General features: G+C 39.1%; 1 non-coding gene across 1 annotated transcript; it reads left to right on the top strand.

Annotated features, from left to right (window-relative positions):
- Window positions 1–8,535: 8,535 nt before the first annotated feature.
- On the top strand, window positions 8,536–8,642 carry LOC133792980 (small nucleolar RNA R71). Its single transcript, XR_009874444.1, has one exon. It is a non-coding gene; the product is annotated as a small nucleolar RNA R71 (small nucleolar RNA).
- Window positions 8,643–9,555: the final 913 nt, after the last annotated feature.

A 9,555-nucleotide genomic window follows, 5' to 3' on the forward strand; every position in this document is an offset into this window, starting at 1 on the left:
GCCTAAAACCAATGGAAAGTGGAGGACTTGTGTAGATTTTACTGATCTAAACAAAGCATGCCCGAAGGATTGTTTCCCTTTACCGAGAATAGACCAGTTGGTGGATGCAACCTCTGGTCACGAGATCTTGTCCTTCATGGACGCATATTCGGGATACAACCAAATCAGCATGCATCCTCCTGATGAAGAACATACCAGCTTCCGAACGGATATAGGGCTCTATTGCTATAGAGTGATGCCCTTCGGGTTAATCTTGATCGGCAAAAGCATGGAGGTATACGTAGATGATATGTTGGTGAAGTCGAAGGAAGCTGGGGGGCACGTGGGAGACTTAGAGGAGTGCTTTGCAATCTTGAGGAAGTATAACATGAAATTAAACCCCCTCAAATGTTCGTTTGGAGTGGGTTCTGGGAAATTCCTTGGGTTTATTGTCAACTCCCGAGGAATAGAAGCAAACCCTGAAAAGATCAAGGCTCTCATGGAGATGAAGTCTCCCACAAGAATAAAGGATGTGCAAAGCTTGACTGGGCGGATTGCGGCTCTAAGCAGGTTCGTCTCAAAATCAACGGACAAGTGCGTCCCGTTTTTTAACCTGCTTAAAGGAGGCAAGAAGTTCGAGTGGACCGCAGAGTGTGAACAAGCTTTCCAGGTGATAAAGGAACATTTGGCTTAACCTCCTGTTCTTTCTAAGCCAGTTGATGGAGAGGACCTACTTATATATCTAGCAGTCACGGAACACGCTGTTAGTGCTGCTTTAGTACGTGAGGAGGATAAGGTGCAGCACCCAGTGTATTACGTTAACAAGCGTTTGATAGGAGCGGAGTCCCGATACCCCATGATTGAGAAGTTGGCTTACTGCTTGGTACTTGCATCACGAAAGTTGAGGCCGTATTTCCAAGCACACCCCATCAAGGTCCTCACTGACCAGCCTCTTCGCCAAGTTTTGCAAAAACCGGAGTCGTCTGGTGATATCGCCCAATAACTCCTAAGCGGTCGCAGTAGTAATCGGGCTATGTCGTATCCACAGAGAGGTAAAGTACAAAATTAAAAGAAAGATTAGTAAATTAAAAATAATAAACTTTGGAAAAATGTGAATTTGAAAAAGAATATAAATATTAAATAAATAAAATCGAGGGATTAGAATCAGAAAGAAAGTATGGAAGGCATAAGTTTCATTCATGCAAACATATATATATTTTAATAAAATTGATTCATTATACTCAACTATAATTCTACACCATTAATTATAGTTGGAAAATATATATATTAAAGCTCACCTTAAAATATGTTCTTTAATTAAATTATACTAACTTCTAATTTTAAAACCTATCATATTATATACTTTAGAGCGACAAAATACCATTGGCAGAATGCAGTAAAAAGCATATAATATAACAAATATTCTAAATTAAATTAAAAACCTAAATTACATAAGAAGAGCATGACTAGACTTATGTAAAAGATAATAATAAATTTAGAACAAAAATTAGAAGAAAATAAATTTAATTGTAACAAATATATAGAAATGAAGAACAAAATAAAGAATCAATATATTAAAAATATAATGTAACACATGAACTCCACTCTAGCCTTTCCACAAGAAAATTTAGCCTAAAATAGGCATTGTTTTCACTCAAGAAAATGTAAAAGAAAAATAGGAAAAGTAAGTGTTTTTCTCTCCAATACTCTCTACACTCTCCTTTGCACAATCTGATGTGATTTTACACCATTTGGTACTCTATTTATAGTGTAAATAGGACTCAAAATCGTGTAAAACCGTGTATAAAATAGTGGGAAAGTGGCTTAAAAAGCTGATGAAAATGGGAGACACGGACTGGTCGTGGTTGGGTGCTAGGGAGCATGGGCTGACGAGTGGGACGCGTGGCGGGCTACGGTTCGCTGCTGGGCTGGAGGCGTCAGTCACGGTCGGGTCGTGGGAGACAAAGCAGGCGCGTCAGGCTGGCGTGTCAGGTGCAGTCCGTCAGAACGTGGCAGGTGGGGCAGTGGCGGCTTGGCGGCTGGGACAGGTGGCAGGTGCGGCTGTCAGAGGCTCAGCTGGAATGCGGCTCGGCGGCTTCGTCAGGCTGCTGGTGGGACACGTGTCACAATCTGGTGGAACGGCTCGGCTGGCGTCAGCTAGAGTGGACGAATGGCAGATTGACACGTGGCAGCGAGAGGGAGTAGCTGAAACTTGGGTTTGGGCTCCTTTTGGGGCCTATTTCTTCTTCAAAAATACCACTTTATCATCATTTTTTTCAATTTTAATTCTTTCTTTCTCATTTCTTTTTCTTTGTGTCAAAAATATATTTTATTTCCTGAAAATTAAACACAAATTAAATTAAAATTAATATTTTCAAATATAAAATATATGACAATAAATCCATGAAAATATTAATTAAAACTTAATTAATTTTATACTTTAAGATTCATAAAATGATATTTTTGAGCACTAATCACAACCCCCAACCAGCTTATTGCTAGTCTCTAGCAATTTAAGCGAAATAAGAAATGTCAACATGATATATTTCCGGTCAAAAATTATAAAAAGAACTTAAGTATTAACACAAAATGTTAGTAACAAGTCAACAAGAGTTATCAAAATTACTTCGAATAAATCTAGAGCTGTGAGTGTGTGCACCAAACTTAAACCTTCTTACCGCAAACCATAGCACATAAAACCTTTGAAATTATGCCAAGTAAAAGTCTCAACTCCATTAACCTCTCATGTAATTGAAAATATTTAAAGTTCAAGGGTTTCACTCATGGAGTTGGAAAAGAAGTAAGCACTCATCAAATTGGTATATATTTAGGACAAACTCATAAATAATTATTGAAACGAAGATAGGATATAAACTAGTTGGACAACCACCATAAAGAGTACCACAAAACCAGTTTTTCGGGATTTTAAGTTAAATAGACAATCTTTACATTTATTTTAAGAGCCATAAAATAAAAATAAAAAATTAATAAACACATTTTTTTTTTTTTTGAACACAAGAGACAACATAATTGAACATGATAGAAATATTGTTCTTGTGTCTTTCTCTTTTTTTTTTTCTATATATATTTTTTTTCTTCTTCTTCATTTTCTTCTTTTGTTTTTTTTTTTTTTCTATTTTTTTTTCATTTTATTTTATTTAATTTTTTTTTTTTTATGAACAACATAATAAAAGGCTCTCTAATAAGATTTGTCTATAGAAAATATTATCCCTAAAACATCATCCATTCATACCACAATACCTTGTCCAAATAATTATAACCATTTCTAAGAATCAATAAAAATTTAAAAGTTGTTTTCTCAAGTCTCACTTCTCACACAAAAGAATGAATTACTTAAACATGGCAAATTTCTAAGCAAATATGTGCTAACAACCATCTTACCACAACAATTGGCATGTGCATTAGGTAACTCTAGAGAAACTCTTAGTAATATAGATAACAAAAATTGACTCAAAAGTAACATTTTGCAAAAATAAATAAGTAATTTTCAAAAAATTTGACCATGAAAATATTAGTATGACAAAAATCAACATGAACGTGCATGAATATGCTCACCACCCCCAACCAAAATCTGACAGTGTCCTCAATGTCTCAAAAGATAATAAATGTAAAAGAGCAGGGAAAGAGAACACTTGGATAGCGAGCGTCGAGTGGTAGAGCGAATATTGATTCTCTAAAACATGAAAAACTGAAAACACAAAATGATAACAAATAAAATAAAATGACAAAAGGGAAATAAACAGAAAACAAACCTATGTACAAACAATTTGGAACACTACTCAGACTTGGTAAACCGGTTCCACGAGAGTGATTTCTTCAGGCTGGGTCACCCTCTCTATGTAGTGTTTCAGTCGCTGGCCATTTACTTTGAATTCTCTCCCATCAGTTGGGTCTATGACCTCAACAGCACCGTTGGGAAAGACGGTTTTCACAACATATGGACCAGTCCACCTTGATCTCAGCTTGCCAGGGTGGATATGCAGACGAGAGTCATAAAGATGCACTCGTTGGTTTGGCTCAAATTCTTTTCTTAGGATATGCTTGTCATGGGTCGCTTTCATTTTAGCCTTGTAGATCCTAGAGTTGTCGTAAGCATCATTTCTTAATTCTTCAATTTCTGACAACTGACGCTTACGATTGAGTCCTGCCGCCTTGAGATCAAAATTTAGGCTTTTAACTGCCCAATAAGCTTTGTGTTCCAGCTCAACAGGAAGGTGGCAGGCTTTACCATAGACTAGCCTATAAGGAGACATACCAAGTTGAGTTTTGTAAGCAGTGCGGTATGCCCAGAGAGCATCGAGAAGTCGTGAGGACCAATCTTTGCGGTCAGGATTAACCGTCTTTTCTAAAATTTGCTTAATTTCTCAGTTGGCTAACTTAGCTTGGCCATTTGTCTGTGGGTGATAAGGCAATGCAACCTTATGAATTACACCATATTTTTGCATTAAGGTCCCAAAAGAATAGTTGCAAAAATGGGTGCCTTGATCACTTATGATAGCGCGTGGTGTGCCAAACCTAGATAACACATTTTCTTTTAAGAATTTCACAACAGTTGTGTTATCATTATTTCGACAAGGCACAGCTTCCACCCATTTTGAGACATAGTCTATGGCGAGGAGAATGTAAAGGTAGCCAGAAGAAGGTGGAAATGGTCCCATAAAGTCTATTCCCCAACAATCGAATATTTCTATTACAAGAATTGGGTTCAATGGCATCATATGTCGTCGGGACAGGGCACCTAATTTTTGACACCTTTCACATGATCGACAGAAATTGTTAGTGTCTTTGAACAAAGTGGGCCAATAAAGACCACACTGTAAGATTTTTGCAGCAGTCTTTTTCATAGAAAAATGACCACCACAAGCTTCATTATGACTAAAGTTCAGGACACTAAAAATTTCATCATCTGGAATGCAACGTCTCATAATTTGGTCGGGGCAATACTTGAAAAGATATGGGTCATCCCAATAGAAGTTACGAACCTCGACCAAAAATTTACGTTTATCTTGTGCACTCCATGCAGTTGGAAGTTCGCCAGTCACTAAGTAATTGACGATGTGAGCGTACCATGGCAACTTAGTGACTGCGAAGAGATGTTCATCAGGGAAGTCATCTCGAATGGCTGGGCCATCAGCGGAATCAGAAAATTCAAGACGAGATAAGTGGTCCGCTACCACGTTTTCAACTCCTTTCTTGTCTTTAATGGTCAGATCAAATTCCTGTAACAGAAGGATCCACCTAATTAAACGCGCCTTAGCATCCTTTTTGGAAAGGAGGTATTTTAAGGCGGAATGGTCCGTGAAGACTGTGATAGGTGAACCAATCAGGTAGGAACGAAACTTGTCAAGTGCGAATACTACAGCAAGTAACTCTTTTTCAGTGGTAGAATAGTTCATTTGAGCACTGTTAAGAGTTCTACTTGCGTAATAGACAACGAAGGGCTTCCCTTCCCTTCTTTGACCTAAGACAGCCCCTATAGCATAATTGCTAGCATCACACATGATTTCGAACGGTAAGTTCCAATCTGGTGGCTGAATGATAGGGGCAGAAGTGAGTTTTGCAACGAGCGTTCGGAAAGATTCCTCACACTCAGGTGTCCAACTGAACACAACATCTTTTGCTAGGAGGTTTGACAAAGGGCGAGCAATTGTCGAAAAGTTTTGTATGAACCTCCTAAAGAATCCTGCATGCCCAAGAAAAGACCGAATGTCTTTAACAGTCTTGGGGGTGGGCAGCTTTGATATGAGTTCAATCTTTGATTGATCAACCTCAATTCCTCGTTCCGACACGACATGCCCCAAGACTATGCCTGATGGCACCATGAAATGACACTTTTCCCAGTTGAGCACTAAGCCTTTCTCTTTGCAACGTTTAAGCACAGACTCCAAATTGAGAAGGCTTGATTCAAAGGAATCTCCAAATACTGTCAAATCATCCATGAATACTTCCATGCATTTCTCGATCATGTCACTAAATATGCTCATCATGCATCGCTGGAAAGTGGCTGGAGCATTGCACAGGCCAAATGGCATACGCCGGAAGGCAAAAGTACCAAAAGGACAAGTGAATGTGGTCTTATCCTGATCTTCTAAGGCAATCTCGATTTGGTAATACCCTGAATAACCATCGAGAAAGCTATAGAAAGGATGACCTGCCACACGTTCCAATATTTGATCGATGAATGGAAGTGGAAAATGGTCTTTGCGGGTGGCTGCATTTAACTTTCTATAATCAATGCACATGCGCCACCCAGTTGTGACCTTGGTAGGAACAAGTTCCCCTTTTTCATTTGGTACCACTGTTACCCCAGATTTCTTGGGAACAACCTGAGTTGGGCTGACCCATTTACTATCAGCAACAGGATAGATTATGCCAGAATCCAGAAGTTTCAAGACTTCAGTCTTTACTACTTCCTTCATCGTTGGGTTCAATCTTCTTTGAGGGTCACGACGTGGTGTAGCCCCGTCTTCCAATTGAATGTGATGGGAGCAAATTAATGGACTAATACCTTTGATGTCAGCTATCGTCCATCCTAATGCATCTCTTTGTTCTTGCAACACATTGATGAGTTGGCACTCTTGTGTGGCAGTGATCTTGGAGGATATTATGACAGGAAAAGTGTTGTCAGCTCCCAGGAAAACATGCTTAAGACCGTCAGGAAGTTGGGCCAACTTTGGTTGAGGAGCTTGTTCAATAGATGGTTTTGGTGTTTCTCGATCTTGAGGGAGTTCCTCAAAGATTGGATTCCAAAACATGGTTCTTTTAGCCTGTGAGTGTTTGACAATTTCAGGGTTGATTGCAGACTCATCGGGCTCAGAACTTTCTGAAATTTGGAAGAGGTGATTAAAATGATTAGACGTGTATTTCGATTCGACCTCTTCCGAAATAAGTGTATCGATCAGATAGGATTGGAAACACTCATCGTTGTCAGGTGGTTGTTTTCCGATGTGGAAAACATTCACTTCTAGAGTCATGTTCCCGAAAGAGATTTTCATGAGACCATTCCTACAGTTAATGAGTGCATTAGCTGTTGCGAGGAAAGGTCTACCAAGAATAATGGGAATTTTGGACTCTGTACTCACTTCAGATTGAGTGTCCAAGATGAGAAAATCAACAGGGTAATAGAATTTTTCAATTTGAATCAGAACGTCTTCTACTATTCCCCGAGGTTTCTTAACTGATCGATCAGCTAGTTGTAACACCACAGATGTGGGCTTGAGTTCTCCTAGACCTAATTGCAAGTATATTGAATATGGCATGAGATTTACACTTGCTCCTAAGTCTAGAAGGGCTTGACCAAATTCCTGTTCCCCTATTTGGCATGAGATGGTGGGACAACCAGGATCTTTGTACTTCGGCGGTGTTTTGCAGTCAATTACCGCGCTAGCTTGTTCTGCCAAGAATGCAGTTTTCTTGACATGATGCTTTCTTTTAACGGTGCATAAATCCTTGATAACCTTGGCATAAGCCGGCACTTGCTTGATCACATGCAACAATGGCAAGTTGATCTTCACTTGTGTTAAAAGGTCTAGGATTTCACCATGATTTTCCAGTACCTTTCCAGTGGATTTCAAAGCTTGAGGAAATGGTGCCTTTACTGGAATGTTTATTGGCACATCATCATCTGGAGCGGGCATTGACGTACTCGTTGTCTTTGTTAACGGTGAAACCGTACTTTGACCACTTCGAGTAGTGATGGCATTAACCTCTTTGAAATTTGTATCTGCAGAGGAGGAGGTTTGTGCCATGTGTTGCCCTTTTTGATGGATTAGAGGTTGAGCGGGAAGTTTCCCATGCTCTTGAATAGCCAAAGTAGTGTTTAGCTTTGTCATTTGGACTTTCATGTCTTTCATTTCTTCTACCATTTGTGTGAAACAAGCTTTGAGCTCTTGAGTTGAGGCTATTTGAGTTTGTGCAAGCATTTGCAAAGTACTCTCAAGAGAATTACTTGACTGCATGATATTTTGAGGAGCGTTGTATGATTTTGGTGGTTGTTGCTGCTCAGGCCTCCATTGGCTCCCAGATGCTTGGTTCGAATCCTTCCAGCTGAAATTTGGATGGTTGCGCCAACCGGGATTGTAAGTGTTTGAGAAAGGGTTATAAGGTTTCTTGTAATCCCCTAAAGCATTGCATTGTTCCTCTTTTCTTCCTCTTAACTCACTAAGAGTTGGGCACTCTTGCGGTTGATGTTCCGTTCCTCCACAGATGAAGCATGGATCTCGTGTCTCTACCTTTGCAGCCATGTGGATTCCTCTACCTTCTTGAGATTTGAAAGCCTCGAATTGTTGTTTCAATGATTCAATTTGGCTTTTGACGTTGTCATCTTCCCTTAATTGGTAGATTCCAGTTGATCGTGGCTTGTCCATAGGACTCGGTCCATTCCATGTGTAGGATTTTTCAGCAAGATCGTCGAGGTACTCGAAAGCTTCATCGGGATCTTTTTGAAGGAATTCGCCATTGCACATCATTTGTACGAATTGTCTTTGTCCGGTTGTGAGACCGTCATAGAAATAGCTGATCAAACGCCAGCTTTCGTATCCATGATGTGGGCATTGATTTATCAAATCTCTAAACCTCTCCCAAACCTGATGGAAAGTTTCATGGTCTTTCTGGATGAAGGTAGAGATTTGTCTCTTAAGGCTGCTAGTCTTATGGGGCGGGAAATATTTGGAAAAGAATGCTTTTGTCATTTCGTCCCATGTTCCGATAGATCTAGGCCTTAAGGAATACAACCAGCTTTTTGCTTTGTCTTTGAGTGAGAAAGGAAAGAATTTCAATCTCACAATGTTGGTGACATCAGCTCGGTTGTTGAATGTAGCCACCACCTCTTCGAATTCCCGAATATGCACGTACGGACTCTCATTTTCCAACCCATGGAAGGTTGGTAGGAGGTTAATCATGCCGGGTTTGAAATCGAAATTTGGCATATTGTTGGGATACATTATGCACGAAGGTGTGGCTGTACGCGTAGGATGTAAATATTCCTGTAGCGTTCTTGGTTGGACTTCATCTTGATGAGCCATCGTGGGTGGTTCAGGAAGTCTCGGTGAATCAGGAGTGTTTGAACGAATGGAAGAAAACGACGAACTAGGAGAGTTTTCTAAAGTTTCTACTTGTTGTCTCACAAATCTCCCTAGTGTGTCTCTGTTTCGTGGCATAAATATTTTTTTATTTTTTATTTTTATTTTTTTATTTTGTAAGTATTATAAGCGCAAATATGTAATAATGTAATAAGTATACACCAAAATGTTCCCAGGCCAATTGGAAAGGCTGCCAAGGTACCACTTTAGGCCCAAGAGCTTTTCTAGAACTCCCCGAGGTTCTTAGAAAAGATTGGAGGGTAACGCTAACACAGACCTTATTTAAGAACCAATTTTTCTAAGACAGAACAAGTTTGGTTTTTACTGATTTCCACGATTACACAAATGTTCTCAATACTTTGTTTGATTTTTTTTTTTTTTGATTTTTTTGATTTTTTTTTTTTTGATTTTTTTATGAATTTTTTTTTTTTTTAAAATTTTATGCTCTTTTTTTTTCGGAAAAAAAACCTAAATC

Source organism: Humulus lupulus, chromosome 7 (assembly GCF_963169125.1).
Source record: "Humulus lupulus chromosome 7, drHumLupu1.1, whole genome shotgun sequence".
Classification (NCBI taxonomy): domain Eukaryota; kingdom Viridiplantae; phylum Streptophyta; class Magnoliopsida; order Rosales; family Cannabaceae; genus Humulus; species Humulus lupulus.